Here is a 22695-nt window from a genome sequence, read left to right as displayed (position 1 = left end):
GAAGCTTATGGACCTTTTCTTGGAATCATATTTTTAAAAGCATAAAACAAGATACATAATTTCCCAAAGAAAACCAATTATCAATATATATGTATATATAGTTATCAATATATATACATATAGGTTTGTTGCCTACATATAATATATATCATTAATATAAAATAACTATTTTGGTGTGTATGGGAACTTTCTTTTTATTGATAGTTTTCTCTCTGTATAAGCCCAGTGATAGAGTCTCTGGTTCAAAGGATATGGAATTTTTAGTCCCTTCACATAGTTTACATAATTACAAATTGCATCCATTTTCTTTTCTTTCTTTCTTTTTTTTTTTTTGGAGGCAATCAGAGTTAAGTGACTTGCCTAGGGTCATAAACTAGTGAGTGTTTGAGGCCAGATTTGAACTCAGGTCCTCCTGACTCCAGGGCCAGTACTCTATCCACTGTGCCACCTAGCTGCCCCCATCCATTTTTTTTTCAAAACAGAAATTACTCTACCCTCCCTCTATTCCCCCAGTATTTTATATATATAATATATATACACATATATATGTATATATGTATATATACACATCTTATCTTACACATAAAGATAAGGAAGAGGAAGGTATAAGTCTTCTATCTATCCATCACCTTCATCAGCAATATGATGCTGGTCAATGGAATTTTAGCTTTCTTTTGTACTTGGGCCCTATCTTAGACACTATTGAGTCTAAGGGAGTTCTTAACCTACTGTCCATTGCTTTAAAATAGATAAATTGAGAGATATTGAGATACCTACCAATATCTACATATATTGATAATATAAAACATAGATATCTAAATTATCTAGTATATCTGTATCTATTATATATAGATATTGAAGAAAAGGCTATAAGCTGAGACTAAAGTGAAGGGAAAGTTGATGTGTGACTTTCTGTTCACACATGATCATGTACTCAATGCTGACTCTGAGGCTGAGATGCCATAGAGTATGGATTGATTCTCTGCTGCTTGTAATGTTTTGGCCTGACAATTAATAGCAAGAAAACAGAGGTTCTCCATCAATCAGCACCACATCATCCATATTTGAAATCATCAGTTACAACAAAAGGAGAAATTTGGAATGCTGTGGATAAGTTCACTTACCTTGGCAGTGTACTTTCCAGGAGTGCACACATGGATGATGAGGTTGATGAATGTATTGCCAGAGCTAGCTCAGTGTTTGGGAGGCTCTGAAGGAAAGGGTGGGAGAAAAGTATTAGGTTGCCTCCCGCATTGAAGGTCTACAGAAACATTGTGCTGACTTCATTGTTGTATACCTATGAAACCTGGATAGTTTGCCAGCTCCACACCAGGAAATTGAATCACTTCCATTTGAATTGTCTTAGAAAGATTCTGAAGATCACCTGGCAAGATAAAATACTGGACACTTTGGTCCTTTGTCAAGCTGAACTTGCCAAGCATTCCAACTCTACTATAGAGATGGCAACCCTGATGGACTAGCCATCTTGTTCGAATGCCAAATGTACATTTGCCTAAAAGACTATTTTACAGAGAACTCACACAGGACAAGCCCTTAAACAGAGATCAGAAGAAACAATACAAGAACACTCTCAAGGTCTCTCTGAAAAACTTTGGAATTAATTGTCATACACTGACACAGGACTGCTGAGCATAGCATGCTCACATCAAAGAAGGCACTACATTCTGTGAGCAAAGCAGAATTGCAGTAGCTCAAAAGAAATATGAAATGTGCAAAGTTAGAGACATCTCCACTCCATATGTTCTTATGGACTATTTGTTCCCTACCTGTGGTAGAGCCTTCTGAGTTTGCACTGGTCTGCTCAGCCACAGTTGGACACATTGTACATTGATCCTGATATAGTGATATCATTTTGGTCCTCTTTGAGTATAAAGGACAACAACTAACTAAAATAGATATTGATATCTATGTAGACATCGACATCCATCTCTCTATGTATCAATATCTATCTATCAGTCAATCAATCTATCTTAAAGCAATGGACAGTAGGTCAAGAACTTCCTTGGATTTACTAGAGTCTAAGATAAAGACCCAAATGCAAAAGGAAGCTCAAATTCCATTAAGCAGCATTGTATCGCTGATGAAGGTAACAGGTTTATAACCTATTGAATCTTTGTCTTTAGTCCTTATTGTTCTATATCCTGCAATGATGATGATTTTCTAGAACAGACTAATCATCATGGTCCTACGGTTGTAGGAGAGTCCAGGGCAGGCAACCAGAAAGCCAGGCTCTGTGTTCAAGTCTTCTGTTTATTTCTTGTGTGTCTTTGGACAAATTCTTTCACCTCTTAGTGTCTATTTTCTTTTTTAAAATTAGTTTTTATTGATGTCTTATTTTTCACATGACCATAGTTATCACTAGTATTCTTTCCCTTCCCCCTTAATAGCATTGTGACCCGGGGCAAGTCACTTAATCTCTGTTTGCCTCAATTTCCTCAACTATAAAATGGAGATAACAATAGCACCTACCTCATCAGGTAATTTTGAGGATAAAATATGATAATAGCAGTCTAAAAAAAGTCCTTAACCCAATGCAGATATTGAATTATAGCATATAGTATTGCGATATAAGTGCTTATTCCCTTCCCTTTTTAAAATAATTTTTGTTGATATCTTTTGTTTCTTACATCATCATAGTTATCCCAAGTATCTTTCCCTTTACTTCTCCTAGAGTGTCACCCCATAGATCAAATAGTATTTTTAGGGAGAAAAATAATTCAGCATGACTGATCAGTACATTAAAAAAGTCTGAAAACATATGCAATGTGTAACACCTATGGATCTTTCACTTGCACGAAGAGGTGGGTTGTTGGTGTCTACTCATATCTCTTCGTTCTAGTCCCACTGAATCTGTATAATTTGGTTAGATTTACTTTTGACTTATTGGTATGTAATTGTTCTTTCCATTTACATTATTGTAATTACTATATATATTGTTTTCTTGGCTCTGCTTTCTTCACTTTACATCAGTTCATATAAAACTTTCTGTTTTTCTTTGTTTTCATCACACACATTATTTCTTACAGTACAGTAATGTTGCATTATATTCATGTATCACAGTTTGTTTAGCTGTTCCCCAATCCATGGGCATCTACTTTGTTTCCAGTTCTTTGCTATCACAAAAATGCTACTATAAATATTTTGGTGTATATAGAGACTTTCTTTTTTAAAATAGCTTCCTTGGAGTATAAGCCCAGTGATGGAGTCTATAGTTCTAAGGACGTGGACATTTTAGTCACTTTATATGCATAATTACAAATTGCATCAGTTTTTTAAAAACAGATATCACTCTGCCCTTTCTCTATTTCCCCAGGCAGAAATGGCAATGGTAGTAAGAATAATGGTGTAGGACATAGCTTTGTATACTTGAAAGTTTACAATGCACTTTCACGAACATAATTTCCTTTTGATATCCTGTCAGGTTGGTAAGGCAGAGGCTGTACCCTTTTTGAAGTCATATAGCTAAAAAAGGCAAAGCCAGAGCTGCTTGGATATTCTGAGAAGTTCAATGTTCTTCCCATCAGCACAGGGAAAAGATGACAAGGAACGAAATGGCCCACTGTTTGTGCCTCTGGGAAATGGCAATAGATGAAGATAAATTAGGGGTATTTACAGAATTTTTTTTCCCAGAAGGGAAAATTTAAAGAGCAAGAGGGGTTTGATTTGGAAGAAAATGGACACTGGGAAGTCATGAAATTGTGGGATTGGAAAGGATTTTGAGAGGTCATCTATCCCTCCTCTCCCTCTATAAGGCAAGACTAAAATTTTAACCAACACAGAGAGATGAAAATCTACTATTTTCAGAGACCTCTAAGAATGAGCAACAATCATCACTATATTTATTATCTCTTGAGTGCCAGGAACATGGGCAAATGTAATGTACCAGTCTTTTTCTTTGTTTATTTGAATTTTATTCTTCATAAACTCTTTTTTTAATTTAAAGAAAACATTTGGAGCATCTGTTTTCATCCTCTTCCTCCCACCACCAACCCCAGTGAACATTTTGTTTAAATAAGTCAGGCAGAAATAGTTGTAATCACATGGAGTACCTTATTTTTATTTTATTTTATTTTTTTAGTTTGGTATTCATTTTACCCTAATCAGTCAATGACCTGACTGTACACAGATGATTCTTTTTTTATTTTTTAAGCTTTTATTTAGTGTTTTATTTTTCTGCAATTACATGTAAAAACAATTTTTAACATTTGTTTTTAAAACTTTGAGTTCCAAATTCTCTCCTTTCCTCTCCGCCCCCCCCCATTGAGAAGGTAAGCAATTTGATATAGGTTATACATGTGTAGTCATGCAAAACATTCATAATAGTCATTTTGTGAAAGAAAGCAGACAAATATTCAGGCACCATCAGTTCTTTCCTCTGGGGGTGGTTAGCGTTTTTCGTTCTAAGTCCTTCAGAGTTATCTTGGATCATTGTATTATTGAGAATAGCTGTTATTCACAGCTGATCATCTTATAATATTGCTGTTACTTTGTATACAATACAATTCACTTTGCATCAGCCCATGCAAGTCTTTCCAGGTTTTTCTGAGAGCATCCTGCTCATCATTTCTTTTTTCTTTTCTTTTCTTTTTTTTTACAAATTATTAATTTATTTTGATTTATCAACAATCACTTCCGTAAGCTTTTGAGTTTTAAATTTTTCTCCCCTTCCCTCTCCATCTCCTTCCCCAAGACGATTCGCAATCTGATATAGGCTATATATACACATTCCTATTAAACATATTTTCGCATTAGTGATGTTGTAAGGAAGAATTAGAACCAACAGGAAGAAAGAGGAAACACAACACAACAGAAGAAAAAAAATAGCAAATAGTATGCTTCAATCTGCATTCAAGTGCCATAATTCTTTCTTTGGATGTGGATAGCATTTTCTGTCATGAGATCTTTGGAGATGTCTTAGATCCTTGCATTGCTGAGAAGGGCTAAGTCTATCAACGTTAGTCATCGCACAATGTGGCTGTTACTGTGTACAATGTTCTCCTGGTTCTGCTCACTTCACTCAGCATCAGTCCATACAAGTCTTTCCAGGTTTTTCTGAAGTCTGACTGCTCATCATTTCTTAATAGCACAATAGTGTTCCATTACATTCATATACCACAACTTGTTCAGCCATTTCCCAATTGATGGGCATCCCCTCAACTTCTAATGCTTTACCCCAGGAAAAGAGCTGCTATAAATATTTTTGTACATATAGGTCCTTTTACTTTTTGTTTTTTTGAAATCTCTTTTGAGATATAGACCTAGTAGTGGTATTGCTAGATCAAAGGCTGAGCATGGTTTTATAGCCCATTGGGCTATAAATTGCTCTATAGAATGGTTGAATCAGTTCACAACTCCACCAACAGTGCATTAAAGTCTCATTTTTCCCATGTTCCCTCCAACATTTGTCATTCACCTTTTCTGTCCTGTTAGCCAATCTAATAGGTATGAGGTAATACCTCAGAATTGTTTTAATTTGCATTTCTCCAATCAACAGTGAGTTAGAGTATTTTTTCATATGACTATAGACAGCTTTGATTACTTTATCTGAAAACTGATTGTATCTTTTGGTCATTTATCAATTGGGGAATGGCTCTTATTTTTATAAATTTGACTCAGTTCTCTATATGTTTGAGAAATGAGGCCTTTAGCAGAGAAATTTGCTTTGAATTTTTTCATAGTTGCTATTGCTCACTGTATTTCCCTCTATCCTATTACCCCTCCCATTTATTCTATTCTTTCTTTTCACCCTGTCCCTCCTCAGAAGTGTTTTGCTTCTGACTATCCCCTCCCCCAATCTGCCCTCCCTTCTATCACCCTCCCCCCTTCTCTTATCCCCTCCCCTTCCTACTTTCCTGTAGGGTAAGTAAGATAGATTTCTATAAGCAATTGAGTCACAGATGATTCTGAAATGATCTTCGTGTTGGTAACCCATCTTTTCTTGTATAAGATTTAATCAATTTAAATTCATGTGGCATTTTTTCAATATTCACTGCATCCCATATCTTCTGAGTCTTTTCTTGAAAAAGATGGAGGCAGGAGAGAGAAAATAAATCCTTGTTAATTTAGAAAAAATTAACTGAAAAAAGAAAGCATTAGGATGTGCTGGCATGAGGCTTCTGGATAATTTACAAATCTTCAGCAAATGCTCATTGAGTGCCTGCTATGTGAAGGAAGTGTGAAAGGGAGAGACTGGCAGGTAGACCAATATAAGAAAATATTCTAATAATCCAGAGTAGAGGTGATGACATCCTGAACTAGAATGGTGGCTGTGTAAGTGGAGAGAAGGAAGCAGTTTTAAATGTGGGCAGAATCAAGAAGATTTGGTAACTGGTTGGATGAAAGTAAAGAAAACAGATTTTGAACTTGTGTGAGAGAAGTTGGGTTTAGTAGGAAAGATGATACAGTTATGGACATATTGTTATGGACATATATATGGAGGTTGCTTTGAGGTGCTGGAAGAATATCTAGTTGGAGATGTTAAGGAGGCAGTTGGACATCTGGGATAGAAATTAAGGAGAGAAATTGAGGTTAGATGTCTAAATCTCAGTGTCATCTGTGTTGACATGATAAATAGATGTGGTTCAGGCTTTCTTAGAGTGTATTAATTTGTTGATTGTTGGGTAGAGAGCACATATTTAGAATACCAGCAGTTAAATGAATGCATGCAGATATTCTAAAAAATATGATTCTTAATACCCTCTGACCCCCTTTTCACCAATTTTCCATAGTCATTGTAGAATTGAAAGGGGGCTGAGATCATAGGGTTGAGAGTCATTTTATATTTCTGGTGTTTCCTTTATCATTATGGCTAAAAAGACTTTGTCAACTAAATGACTGATCCTTGGATAGCTGATATAATTTATCAATAGAATCCTTTGTCAAATATGGGTTGGACTAGAATTCAGGGGTGGGGAACCTGCAGCCTCTAGGCTACATGTGGCCCTCTAGGTCCTCAAGTGTGGCCCTTTAACTGAATTCAAACTTCATGAAACAAATCTCTTAGCTCACTTCCAACTCTTAGACTCTATTATCATAAAGAGTCTTCCCAGTTTGTTAAGACTTGCTAGAGCCTTCCCTTTCTTAAGATGATCTTCCCATACCATTGATGGTCATCTCCACACCACGGCAAAGCACAGGTGGAAGACTTTTGTGGAAGATCTCTCTTCTAGCTAACCTTAATCCACTCACCTCCCACTGCAATTTAAGCCTTTTTGACTTCTTGCATTTGTTTCAAAGAGGTGTGAAATATCAGAATCATTTAAAATAAGTACTAATGAGACAAGCCAAACATTCAGAAAAGGATAATTTTGTAATGGGCAATACAGAGATTTATGTAATGTAAGAAAAGAGGGGTAGGGAGTAAGATGATCCAGATGAATAATTAATCCATCAACAAGTATTTATTAGGCACCTACTAGGTACCAGGCATTATGCTAGGTTCTGGGAATACAAATTCAATGAATGAATCAATCTGTATTCACAAAGAGCTTATATTCTAATGGAGAAGATAACAAATACATATATAAGTATAAATAGAATAAATATAAAGACGATAAATGCAACATACAAGGTAGTTTGAGAGGGAGGGCATTAGTAGTTTGGGGGATTGTGCAGAAGGTTGTGTGTTAGCTGTGTCTCGAAGGGAGAAGCCAGGACATTGTCAGACGAATGCTGATTCCGGGTAGTGTGTGCAATAGGGGTTTGAGCCCCACCAATTAACAAAGCTCTCAGTTTAGATAAGTGAGTCATGAGGCAAAGTGAGGCTTTAGTCCAGAATCCCTTCCGCTTTCCCCTTGTTGTCCAGACAAAGCTAGGGGATTAGGGAATATCTATTCAGGGGCACCCCATCTGATAGAGTCTCTAGTTCAGTTGCACTGAAATGGTAGTCTAACTTCATGCAATGCCCAGGACTGACACTATTGCCCTTTCCTATTATTTATTATAGCATTCCACATTCTGCTGTGTGTGTGTGTGTGTGTGTGTGTGTACATGCACCCAGGTGCACATGTTCTTACAGGAAGGTTAACAAAGATCTACAGCCTTGCTTATTATTTGCTTTTTATAAATAAATAAAAGATAGCAGATAAGTAGAATGCATTACCCAGCAACAGGATCCTTTGTAGCTTATTGGGTATACATTTCTCCTCTTTTTCCCTCGTATTCATAGTCCTCCCCCACCCCAACTCCTGCACACAACACACACACACACACACACACACATACACACACGAGTGTGATTCTCTCTTTAAAAATTTTTTTAAAAAATTTGTTTTGATGAATGAGTGACAACCCTGACACCCGATTCGCTGAGATTAATAGAAACGACACAATATTTACGTCGCGCCGACGAACAATTATCCTGCCATCTATCTCTGAGATTATCTTCCTGATTGAAAACTACTCATCCGTGTAATCGGAATTATTTGGAATTAGAAGGGAATTTATGGCCCCTCTTGTGTGTTCTCTCTCCCCCTCTCATTCTTGTATACCTCCATCTCGGTCTTCCTCTTGTGTCTTCTCTAGGCATGCTTCTTCCTTTGGTCTTTTCTCTTTTTGCTGTGATGGAACAGAGAAAAATCCATTGCTCAAAGGACCCTGCTTGTCAAGAAAGTGTATGTTTCTTTTTAGTGGAATGGGAATGAACAATATGGAGATCTGGATGTGGTAATGGAGTAAAGACAGGTGGTGATGATGAGCAGGAGGTCAGAGGGCCAGGTTAGATACAAATGGATGTTGAGATAAATAAATATAAAATTGGACAAGGAGGTTTAGTGCAGAGGCAGTGGGATACAGAGGAGGAAGGGCCTGGGTTTGAATTCAGCCTCAGACATTTACCAGCAGTGTGATCCTGGGCAAATTATTTAACTTCTCAGTGCCCCACCTACCTCGTCTGTGAAATGAGGGAGTTGGATTGCTAGGTTCCCTGGCTTCCTTTGAGACAAAGATCAAATCACACCTTCTGTAGGAGCCTTTTCCTCCCATCCCCCAATTACCTTCCATTTACACCGTTCATGTCTTGTATATACACAGTTATTCGTGCATTGTCTCTTCCATTAGAATATGACCTCCACAATAAAATAATAATAATAATAATAATAATGATAATTGCTAGCATTTATATACCACTTTAAGATTTGCAAAGTGCTTTATGAGTATTATCTCATTTTATCCTCATAACAACTCTGGAAGTAGATGCTATTATTAATCCTATTTTACAGATGAAGAAACTGAGTCAGACAGGTTAAGTTCCTTGCAATGGGTGAGGGTATCACAGATATCTGGTAAGTGTCTGAGGCAGGATTTGTATTTGGGTCTTCCTGGATTCAGGTTTAGTGCTCTTTCCACTTCTCTGCCTAGCTGCTTTAATAATGTAAATCCTAGCTCAATATGGGGAGTTCTGCATTAAGGGGGAATATGTATATTGATTCTCTGCCCATTCCCTGATTGTGTGTGTTTCAGCTACCATGGATTTATTCTCTCATTGGTTTTGTTTGTTTGTTTGTTTTTTTGATGAGGCAATTGTGGTTAAGTGACTTGCCCAGGGTCACACATCTAGTAAGTGTCAAGTGTCTGAGGCCGGATTTGAACTCAGGTCCCCCTGACTCCAGGGCCAGTGCTCTATCCGCTGTGCCACCTAGCTGCCCTTATTTTCTCACTGTTTTTGATGAGAAACTTGTGCCAGAGGAACTTTCCCAGGGAGACTGTGTGATGAGCAAAAGGACCCAAAGGATCCGTCCGTGCTTTAGATTCAGGCACATGGTCTGTTTTTCTGAAACTATCATATAGAGTGCTGGGCCTAGAGTCAGGAAGACTCATCTTTGTGAGTCCAAATCTAACCTTAAACACTTATTAGCCACCCTGGGCAAGTCACTTAACCCTGTTTGTCTCAGTTTCCTCATATGTAAAAATGAGCTGGAGAAGGAAATGACAAACAACTCCAGTATCTCCGCCAAGAAAACTCCTAATGGGGTCATGAAAAGTTGAATACTACTGAAAAACAACTGAACAACAACAACAGCTCGGTCTGTACAGGGTGTAGTCCTGGGAACCCTGTCCTGAAAAGAGGGACTAAACTCCTTCTCTTTTCTTTTTTTTTAAATGGATTTTATTAATCTTTATCCTTCTTTTAAAAGTTTTAATTTTTCCTAATTACATGTAAAATTTTTGACATTCACTTTAAAAATTTTTGATTCATTTGTTCATTTCCCACTCGATGGGCATCTACTTTGTTTCCAATTCTTTGCTTTCGTAAAAGGTGTTCCTATAAATATTTTGGTATACATGGGGACTTTATTTTTTATCAGTGAAATCCTTGGAATTTAAGCCTAGAAGTAGAATTCCTGCATCAAAGAGTATGGACATTTTAGTCACTTTATTTGCATAATCCCAAATTGCTTTCCAAAATGGTGGTATTGATTCACAGCTCCACCAACAGTGCACTAATGTTTCTATCTTACCACAACCCTTCCAACATTGACTATTCACGTCTTTTGTCATCCTTTTCAATTTGCAAGGTGAGATGAAGCCTCGGGGTTGTTTTGATGTGCATTTCTCATATTATTTGTGAGTTGGAGCATTTTTCATATGGTTGTTAGTAGTTTACAATTTTTTTTTTGAAAACTGGTTGTTTATATTCTTTGATCATTTATTTCTTGGGAAATGGCTTTTGGTTGTATACACAAACACATACATCTATGTAGGATAACTCAGCTAGTACATGTCTGAAGCTGGATGTGTACAAGGACATATGTATATTTACACATGCATGTATATGTATACTCGTGTATATATATGTATGTATGTGTGAATGTGTCTATATACGTGTGTGTGTGTGTGTGTGTGTGTGTATGTGTGTATCTTGGTTCACATCCAACTTTAGGCACTTACTAGTTGTATTACCCTAGGCAAGAAGTTAAACTCTGTCTCAGTTTCCTCATCTGTAAAATGGGGATAATAAGAGTGCCTAGCATTATTGTGAGAATAAAATGAGATAATATATGTAAAGTGTTTTGTAAACCTTGAAGTGCTATATAAATACTAGCAACTATTATTATTTCAAGTGCTTTGCAAACTTTAAAATGCTGTATAAATGCTAGCTATTATCATTGTTGTTACTGTAATTAAAGGATTTTGCAAATCTTAAGGTATCATCATCATCATCATTATATACTTGTTAATTGTTTATCTATACTAGATTATTGTTGTTCAGTCGTTTCAGTCATGTCTGATTCTTCTTGACACCTTCTGGGACATTCTTGGCAAAGATAATGAAGTGGTTTGCCATTTCCTTCTCCAGCTCATTTTACAGATGAGGATACTGAGGCAAACCAGGTTAAGTGACTTGACCAGGGTCACACAACTAGTAAGTGTCTGAGGCTGGATTTGAACTCAGGTCTTCCTGACTCTAGGCCCAGCACTCTATCCACTGTACCACCTAGCTGCCCATATCTTAGATACAAAACCTTTATCAGAGAAATCTGATACAAAGATGACTTTCTAATTTGACCATTTCACTTCTTATCTTTGATGCATTAATTTTGTTTATACAGAAGATTTTCAGCTTCATGCAAAGTGATCTATTTTATCTTTTGTAATTGCCTATCCTGTTTTTGTGACAGTCATATAGGCCCATTCCCTGTACCTGGAAGGGTCCCCCCTCCATGGCTTTAGTAACATCCTTCCTCTTCCTACAAGACATTCAGGTGCCACCTTCCAATGAAACGTTTAGTTCTTTCTTTCCCATCAAGATTATCTCCCCCTTTAAACTCTCATTCCTCTTAGTGTGACTACTCTTACACACTTTTCACATTTTAATTTGTCAAAGTTTTTTTCCCCTTCTTCTGGAAATGCCATATTTCTCTATGACTGCAGACTGAAGACTGCTTAAGAGCAGAGACTGTTGTTTTTCATCGTCATATCCCCAGCATTCCTCATCATAGACTATATATAGCTTTAAAGTGTGTGCTAAATTGAATTGAGATTATTTGTAGATGATAAGAATCAGAGTTGGATCAGGGAAGGCTTCATGGAAGAAGTTACATTTGAACTGAGCTTTAAGGGATGGGTGTGGTGCCAGGCAAAGATGGGGAAGGGCACGAGCAAAGATAGAAAGAAAGTGCAGTAGTTGGGGAAGAGTAAGCAATGCGTATAACTAGTGCTTATAACCACAGCTCCCAAACAGTGTATCATGTGGCAACATGGCAAATTCAGAGGGACTACATGGAACATTTTAAGTTTTCAACATTAATTTTCAACTTAATAGATAAAACTGGTATTTCTTTTGGCTTACACTGAAAAAAAGTTACTGTGAGGGTAAGGGTGCCATGAAATGTGAAAGTCTGAGAACCTCTATCGTAGAATTTTAAAATGAAGTAGTGATTGATATAAAGCTGGAATGGTTGGTGGAGATCGGATTGTGGAAGGCTCTGAATGCCATTCCCAAGTGTTTCGTTCTATGGGCAGTCATTATCTTTACCCTTTAAACCATCCTTTCTTCCAAACCTCTTCCTTGCTGTTGAGGATACCATCATCCTCCCAATCACCCAGGCTTAAAACTTATCATCCTCGACTCTTCACTCTCTCTCACCCCCACCCCTCTCATCCATTCCATTAACAAGTTCTGCTGATTCTACCTTCAGAGCATCTCTCATACATGTACCCTTCTATCTTTGCAACCACTCTGATGGAGGTCCTCACTGCCTCATGTCTACACTATTGGAATAGCTTTTGAGGATCTCTCTGCCTCAACTCTTTCTATGCTTTAGTCTATTCTTCAGTCAGCTATCAAAATGATCTTTGTAAAAGTGTAGGTCTGGCCATGTCACTCCCCTATTCAATCAATTCCAGTGGCCAAAAGTTATGAGCCAGGCCTGATTCAATCAAGCTGACATAGTGATTCAAGTTCAGAATTGGAATGAAATGAGACACTTGTAGATGCTCTTGCCATCTCTCCCCAGTCCCTGCCACAATCCAATCTGTTGCTACATCCTGTCCATTTTACCTTCACAATATCTCTTGTATATACCTTCTTTTATCTTCTGACACTGCCATCATATTGGCGTAGGCCTTCATCACTTCACACCTAGCCTTTTGTAATTGCCTTCTGGTTGGCCTGCCTGTCTCAAGTCTTTCCCCACTTCAGCCCATCCTTCTCTCAGCTATTAAGGTGATCTGAATGGGCATTGCCTCAGACAAACTGAGACCTGGGAAAGACCATAGTTTAAAAAGACCATGAGGCACCTGCTGCATCCTGGGCTAATGCCAGTTGTCTTGCCACTTGTCTTGCCACTGGACTCTGATGACTCTGGAGGAAAGAGTGAGGCTGATGACTGGGCAGCTCTACCTCACTTAAATCCAATTCACATGCAAGTCAAGATATCCCTGTCATGATGTCATTGGTAGTCTTTGAAACAAAGGACAAACAACAATAACATTTGTCTGACCACTGGGCTTGGAATCAAGAAGACTCATCTGTCTGAATTCAAATCTGGCTTCAGACACTTACTACCTGTGTAATCCTAGGGAAGTCACTTAACTCTTTTTGCCTCAGTTTCCTTATCTGTAAAATGAGCTGGAGAAGGAAATGGCAAAGCACTCCAGTATCTTCGTCAAGAAAACCCCAAATGGGGTTATGGAGAGTCAGACAGGACTGAAATGACTGAACAACTATTGGAAATGTGTTTGGAGTATTGACAGGATACCCAGGTTGAGCTGTCTTCCTCAAATCTTCCTAGAATATTTTGTTTGTATCTCTCCCTTATCTAGATCACATTCTGCATTATTTTATATTTATGCGTATTATAAACTTTCTAAGAACAGAAATGCTGTCATTTTTTAAAATTCTCAAAACCCGAAGGGTCTAGTATAGTGCCTCAATCAAATCAGGTGTTGGTTGTGTCTGATTAACTTGAATTTAAATTTGAGATGTCCAGCACATGGTTGAAAATTGAGTTCTGGAGTTCAGGTGAGAGATCAGGGCTAGAGATGAAGATTTAGAAGGCATATGCATACAGGTGATAGTTTAAAGCTTGCTATTACATGAGATCTCTGAATATAGAGAGGGAAGAGAAGTCTGAGGAAAGAACCCTTCAGGGAATGACTGTATCTAGGGTTGGGGAGGAAGAAAAGGAATCAGAGATATGGAACAGAGAGGGAGGCCAGTAAAGCAGAAAGAGAGCCAGGAGAGTGTAGACACAAAGCCCAAGAGAGGAGATAGTTGTGAGACGGAAAGTGTAGACATAATAGCCAAGCGAGAAGGACATTATGAAAAGGGAAAATATCAAGTGTTGCACAGAAAGTGAAGAGTGAGAAAAAACCATCCGATAGAGAAATTAGCTGAGCTGGCTTTCTCTGCTCTTCTGCTGCTGTTTTAGTAATACATAGTTTAGGATAGAAGAGGAAAGAGCCTAGCAAAGACAGCTCCAAATCCAACTGAGAAATGTCTCTTTGTCCTATGGACTAGCCCAGTATGGCAAGCATATGATGGCTGTTCAGGATAATTAGTTTCCCTAAGAGAGAGATGCTTATTCATCAGGTCTTAAAGCTTGTGAAAAAACAAGCAACTGATGAAAGATATTTTTCTAGAATAAGAGAAATGGATATCTGGGCATATTTAGGGTGTTGTAGACCCAAAGACCGTGTGGCCTCTAGGCATTATAGGATGCATCTTTGATAGTATGTGGAAGAAATGCTTAGAGAGGACCCTCATCTGGACCCTATGGTGTGCATGTGGAGAGAGGGATTTGTTTACACTTTGAGAATAGTCTCTTTGTTATTATGCATCTTTTGAAAGTAGGTCAAATAAATTTTGATAGATTGGACTTGAGAAATGAAGTTTTGTTGTTTGTTTTAAATACAGCTGATTGGTGGAATTTGGGCATTTCTACCTTGGGTAATATATTTGTTGTTAAATCATTTCTGTTGTGTCTGACTCTTCATGAACCCACTTGGGGTTTTCTTGGCAAAGATACTGAAGAGATTTATCATTTCCTTTTCCAGCTCATTTTATAGATGAGGAAATTGAGGCAAACAGGGTTAAATGACTTGCCTAGAGTCACACAGGTAGTAAGCATCCAAGGCCAGATCTGACCTCATGAGGATGAGTCTTTCTAATTCCAAACCCAGTACTCTATCCATTATACCACTTTGCTGCAGAGTATATACAACATACTTTACTGAAGTCATTAGGACATTACCCAGTATAGAACTCCCTTTACCTATGGAAATTGCAAAGCTAAACAACTGAATTATTAGCTTAGTAGAGACAGGGTGAGGACAAGGTTTTTTTTTAAACATCCAATCTTCTTATCTTTTTGCCTCACTCAAAATTACATTCTTATGCAATGTTGCCTCCTAGTTTCTCACTCCCCACCAAAACAAGAAGAGAAAGAAATAAAAATAGAATTGGATTTGAAATCCTAGGCTATAATGCATAAATGAATGACTGAAAACATCCCAAAGTAAAACTATCCTTACCTCTTCATTAGTATCCTGCTTATCACCTTGACCCTTTGACCCTCCATTTTCCTCACTGGTTCCTGTCATCATGTCCATGACCACTTCCAGCTTGCCTCCTTGGATCTTAGCACTGGGGTCTCTGGGAAACGTGAGACCAGCCTCCTGTAGGAGCTGCCAAGGAGGAGGTACATGTGTATGGTTGTTCCCTTCTTTATGAAATGCTTTGAATGCAAATAGACAATTCTACAGAGGACCTAGCTGTGGCCCAGGGACTGAAGCTGAGTTTTATTTAAAATGACAGTGGATCAGTCTGTATTTGTTTGGGAATGAAGAGTTGAAGAGGGGGACCTCCATGAGGTTTGTGCTGTTCGGACGGGGTCTGAGATCAGGGAACAGGCAAGGCCATTGGTGCACTCACGAAGTGTGAACTTGCTTACCCTTTGGAAGTGTTAGGTACTAAAGGAACCTAAGCAGAATGTGTGTCTTTAGAGAGTAACCTCTTCATAGGAAGGGCCATCAGGGACAGAATCAAAAGTCGCCAGTGTAACCAGTTTTTAATAAAGGTAGAAGATGAGATCTGAGAGGGGCGAGTTAGTGCAGAGGAGTTTGGGGAAAGAAAATAATTGTGGGGAAAACATCTGCAATTGAGAAAGAGAGACTAACTGAGATGGATTTCCCAGCCTCCGTCCATCCCCAAATTCCCTGTGCTCATATTAATTAGCACGGAAATCTTTTCACGTCTGCAGAAAGGGCTGCTGAATTGCCAGTGGGATATCAGGGTGGGCAGACTATCAAGTAAGTACTAATTAGGTTACTTCCCACTGCTGTTGACATGCTGGGGACACGTTCCTGAGCCAAAATAAAAGAGGGTGGAGGAGACAGGAAGGGAGGCAGAGATAAATGAGCAAGACAGGATTTTCACTGCTTATTCAGGAAAATGGAGAGTCAAGATGAAGAAGAAAATGTGGGTCTCCCGCTTAAAGAATAAGTCGAAATGAAAATGACAGGTAGCAAGCGGCAAGGTTGTCTGGTTATTTTCACCACGCCAGGGATTTATCTTTCGTGGCATTATTTCATCATTTTGTTAAAATACTCTGAAAAAACACATCAACCGTAGGAAGCAGCTCTCTGCTCCTATGTGGCCTGATTTGAAATTTGAGTCACAGGTATTTGGATCACGTGGACTGGGGCCATGTTCATTTTCCTTGTTTTCTTTTCTTGCCAGAGCTCCCTTGTTTTTTTGCCTTTCCCCCTAAAACACAATCTTCTGTGAGGCAGAGTCAAGCTCCCTGTTCAGGGGACCTCAGCTGGGGGTACTATGTATTTCCAGAAATGAGAGAATCCAAGGGGTGGTGGGGACACTGAGATGCCATCTTAGGCAGGGCTACATATTTTGGAACAATGGCACAGGTCCCTTCAGTAACTTCCTCTGGTACCTTCACCGTTGGGAAATTCTTCATTCTGTCTGTATTTCAGTTTGTCCATTTCCTTTTGCTCTGTCCTCAGTGGAGGCAGAGAGTAGCTTATTTATCATTTAAACTGTATCCGAATATCATTAAATAGCTTCTCAGTCACATCTCTTGTCTGGAAGATTGTAGTTCTTTCCTTGTAAACTGTGTTGGAAATCAGACTAAGCTTGCACAACAGATCACTGCTGTTACCCTTTGACCTCAAAAGCATAGATCACTTCATAGACCACTAAACACATGGCCTGTTACTTTCTTGAATGTCTCTACCTTGCTTATAAATCCTATATTCATTCATTCAACCAACTGACAGGCCTGCTATTAAGCACCTACTATGTGCATGTCACTGCTATAGATTGGTAGGGAGAGAGGTCCCTGCTCTCAAGGAGTTTACACTCTAGTAAATTTTCAACCTTTTAGTCATTACCTGGTTTACCTCATCACCAGGTTTCCATGTGTTTGTGGAAACTAACACCAATTATACTCTCCTAGGAAGAGTCTGACCTGTGATAAATGATAATAGCAGTATATATTTCTATTGCACTTTACAGTTTGCAAAGTACTTCACAATAACTTTTTTTTGGTAAGTGGGACAGGTACTATTCACCTCACTTTTACATGTGATGAAACTGAAGTTTATGAAAGTTGTTGCTACTTGTCTAAAGTCATATGGCTAATGGGTTTCATAGCCTAGAAATGAACCTAGTCTTCTGACCATACCATACCCCACCTGCCTCCAATATATGATGGAAGGGAAAGTTAAGACATGCTTGTTAACTGAGCATGGTTCCCAGATGTTATACTTTTTTCTATATATCCAAGCACCATGCTCACTTTTAAAATTAAATTAGTGGGTAATTTTCACAAGAGTCATTGTTTCAAGAGGAGAGTAGAATTGAGGTAGTCTCTGTCTTTAAGGCTTAATCTAAACAAAAAAGAATGGATGGGAGTAGCATTGGGAAGGGAAGGCAGTGGGCGTCCTGTAGAAAGAGCTGGGAATGAAAGAGTGTCCCAGACAGTGTACTCACCATGAGAGACTTACACACACACATACACACACACACACACACACACACACACACACACACACACGTGTGGAGAAGAGATCTATCCACAGAGGGGTGAGATAGCAGAACAAATGGGTTACCTAAAAATAGCAGTACTGGTTTCCCACATTAAAGGATGGGGCCTCTGTGAATTTCTCTGGCTGTTTGTAGAGAGTTGATTTATTTATTGAGGGATGGAGAAAGTGGTCAGATAATTCACTCAAAACGGAAAATCAGCAACTTCTTCTGCCACTAACCACTAAACTGATGATGCCAAGGGGAGGTACCTTCAGAAATGCCTTGGCATGGTCCTTAAACTAGGACTTAGACTTTTCTTCATAGGTTGGGATGATGGAGGAGTAAAAATAATGGATTATTGGAAGGGTGTGCCTCTTTCAGACTTTGACAATTTTGCTTATTGAAAGAGACAAGGAGTAAGATAATGTGAGCCATGGATATGAAAAGCAAAACAAAACAAAACAAAACACTAACAAAGCAGAGGCAATATGGTTGCCCAGGGAAAGACTGGTCTCAGTGCCTTATTTCCCATTTCCGGTTTGCATATTTCCAACTAAAGAATGTTGGAGTTAGTAATTGGGTAGCCCAGAGCCCCAGAACTGTTTTTTGATTATTGGACAAATATACATTGCCTAGTTATGGTTCAGTCAGGAGAGAAGAGGAGTTGATTATTCAACATAGACTAGAATGATGTTTCTCATGGTGAGGATCAAGCCGTGAACCAAGATTGTTCTAAGAAAAGAACTCAAAGTTGTGTGGAAGAGAAATAATACTTCTCTGCTCTTCTGCTTGATGCTTTGGAAGTGGAAATCTCTCAGAGCCCAGAAGAACTGGAAAGCTTCTGTAAATCCCATGCTCGAAGTCTATGCCCTTTCTGAAAGAGTATATTATTATCTTGGCAGTGAAAAGGTAATGTAGCAGTAGAAGAGTTCCCTTGCTGTGAAGCAGGTCAGCATAGCCATCAGTGAATTTTGTAGGGACAACCCCCCAATAACAATAATCGCTAACATTTATATAGCACTTACTATGTGCCAGATGCTATGCTAGGCACTTTATAATTATTAGCTTATTTGATCCTCAAAACAACCCTTCGAAGTAGGTGCTATTATTACCCCCATTTTACAGATGAGGAAATTGGGATAGACAGAGGTTAAGTGACTTGCAAAGTGAACCAAGATTTGAACTCAAGTCTTCCTGACTCCAGACCCAGTGCTGTATCTACTCCATTACCATCTGCCCCTAGAAAAAGGGAAAAAGAACATTGAAGCCCACAATTTCAGAGCTGTGAGTTTCTCTGCCCACATGAATTTTCTACATGTATGCCTCCCTACAGTGGCACTTTAAATTTGCGTCCACTTTTTCCAATGTGCACTGTGTGCATTGGTGAGAAAGTATGCTGCCGGTTTATGAGTAGAATGTTATGTAATTATTATTGTTGCTTTAACTTTTGAGTACATTCTTCTGTTAAGGGTGAATTGAGTCAGCTGACTGATTTGTTAACGAGAAGCACACTGGGGAACTCAGGATTCCTAGTAGTACACGTATGTCTCTTTTCTCTTTACCATTAGATGCTTGAGAATAGTTGTAACAGCCATCACCTTTAAGGGAAGCCCCAACCTGCCAGCATGGGTGCATGCTGAGAGAGTGTGTCCACAGAAACAGAGAGACTAAAATGGAGGAGTAGGCAGGTCTGGATAGGGTCCTTAAAGTGAGACTTCGGCTCAGATTCTTAGAATCTAGCCAATACCTCACAGACTCTCAGATTCCTCAAGTGTCTGGCTAATATGATGGATCTTTAACAAACCTTGTCTTTGGCTGAAAAAAAAGCGAGACTTCCTTTCTTAGATACAGATAATGGAGGAGTAAAAATGATGGATTTCCGTCACCAGCAATTTCTGATGGAGGTCCTCAGTCATCAAAGTCCTAGTTGGTATATTCTTAATAACCACATATGGGTGTAGGTGTTGATGGTAGAAGTATTAAAGGTATGTGAGAAGCAGCAAAGTGTTAATAATATCACCTCTTTTAATCAAGCTGCTAAGAAAACAGTAGGAGGGGAGAAATAAAATAATAGCAACAACTCACATTTATACATTTTAACAATTTATAGAGCACTTTCCAGTGCAAATAATTACCTGAGTATCAGGGACTCTGGAGGTCCTTAAATCATAACTGAACATTATATCAAATAATAAAACTTAAATCAAAACAAAGCATATTTATATACACATACGTGTGTGTGTGTATGCACACATGTATACACATATAGACATATGTGTGTATATCTATATTTCCATCTCTATATCCCCTACTTCTTTAAGATACACATTTTAAATAGCAATTAACTCTTTACTCTTCTCTCAGAAGAGCAAACTTGTTTCCAATGACCCTTTGGTTCACATAGTTATAGAAAAAGCCCAGCTTTATTGCTATCTATCTTTTTAATGATATGTGTATATATATATATACACATATACATATACACACATATATACACATGCATACATACATGTATGCATGTGTATATATGTACATAAATGTATAGTTATTGAAGGGTTGGTTCTATTATTAAGGATTCAGTGAAAGAGGAATAAACTATGGTTCTCCATAAATTATGGAGAAGAAAAGTCTTTTCTTGGCTTCTGCCTTTCTGGTCCATCTATCTCTTGAACATCTCAAAGCAACTTGGCCCAAAGACAAAACTTTGTCTCTTACGCTTAGGACCCTGACAAGCAATTCTGACATCTCATGGTGACCTTCATTTCTAATATCAGTGGATTGGGCCTCCATTTCCCACCTCCAAGTCTTTGTACTGTCTGTTCCATAAGTCTAGAATGTCCTTGATCCTCATCTTCCCCTCTTAGACTCTTGCTCACCTTAATGCACAGTTTAGGTACCACCTCCTCCACACAATTCTCCCAATTCGAAGAATATTAGCACTCTTGAAATTGCTTTGTATATATTTTGTATTTGCTGACTCTTGCAATCAGGTAGCTACATGTTGCATTGAAAAGAATGCCAGCCCTGAAATTGGTAGCACCTGAGTTCAAATCCAGCCTCAGAACTAGCTGTGTGACTCTGGGCACGTCACTTAACCCTATTTGCTTCAGTTTCCTTATCTGTCAAATGAGCTGGAGAAAGAAATGGCAAACCACTCCAGTATCTTGGCCAAGAAAACCCCAAATGGGGTCATGAAAATGTGGACACAACTAATAGACAAAACAACAATAACACATTTCCTCAGGAGAATATAAGCTCTGTAAGAACAGACAATTAGGTGTACAGCAGACAGAGTGCTGGGCCTGGAGTCAGGACAATGAGTTTCAGTTCAGCCTCAGAAACTTCCTATTTGTGTGGCCTTGGGAAAATCACTTAATCTCTGGTTGCCTCAGTTTCCTCAACTGTAATAGCATAGTAGCTTTTACATATAATAATTATCTGTCATAATAACAGCACCTACCTCCCAGAGTTGTTGTGAGGATGAAATGAGATGATTGTAAAGCACTTAGCACAGTGCCTGGGACAGAGTAGGCACTTCATAAATCCTTCCTTCCTTCTTTCCTTCCCTTTTGTCTTTTTAGTACTAGCACCTAACACAATGACTTGCACATAGTAGGTGCAATCAGCAAGCATTCAAAGTGCCTGCTCTGACTAGAGAAAAAGGTATAGGCTACCATAGTATAAAGGGTATTGGACTTGGTATCAGGAGATCTGGATTTGAATCTTAGCTCTGATTCTTACAAGTTCTGTCTTAGTTTCCTCAGCTGTAAAATGGAGATGATATTACTTAACCTTATATATCACCTACCTCCTAGGTTTGTTGTGAGGATCAAATGAGATAATGATTTTAAAAGTGCTTAGCACAATGCCTGGCACATAGTAAATGTTATATAAATATTACAACAACAACAACAACTACTACTACTACTACCACTGTCACTACTATTGCCATTGCCACTGCTACCACTACTGTTACAACTACTACTACCATTACTCAACTACTTCTACTATTCCTACTCCTACTCCACTACTACCACTACTGCTACCACTACCTACTACTCTACTACTACTACTACCACTACTACTACTACTACCACTACTACTACTACTACTGCTACTACTGCTAATACTACTACTAGTACTACTGCTGCTGCTACTACCAGCTCACATAGGTTTAATTATCTCTATGCAGATGACTCTCAGATCTCTATATCCAGACTTAATTTCTTTTCTGAGCCTTACCACCTTCCTATTGAACATTTTGAACTGGATGTTCTACTGTTGCTGCCATTGTTGCTGTTGAGTCATTTCAGTCCTGTCTGACTCTTCATGACCCCATTTAGGGTTTTCTTGGCAAAGATCCTGGAGTGGTTTGCCATTCCTTCTCTAGCTCATTTTATAGACAAGGAAATTGAGGTAAACAGGGTTAAGTGACTTGCCCGGGGTCACACAGCTAGTAAGTGTATGAAGCCAAAGTTGAACTCAGGTCTTTCTGACTACAGGCCTGGCACTTTATCTACCATGTCACTTGGTCTTCATGCCTCAAATTTCACCCTTATTCAGTCTGTCCTTCACACAGCTGCCAAGATAATTTCATTAAAGTGCACATCTGACCATGTCACTTCCTACTTAAATGCCCGCATCAAAGATCAAATATAAACTTCTTTGCTTGGCATTTAACGCCCTAC

This window comes from Vombatus ursinus, unplaced genomic scaffold (genome assembly GCF_900497805.2).
Source record: "Vombatus ursinus unplaced genomic scaffold, bare-nosed wombat genome assembly UNPS02014945.1, whole genome shotgun sequence".
In the NCBI taxonomy this organism is placed as follows: domain Eukaryota; kingdom Metazoa; phylum Chordata; class Mammalia; order Diprotodontia; family Vombatidae; genus Vombatus; species Vombatus ursinus.
This window is presented reverse-complemented; position numbering follows the sequence as displayed.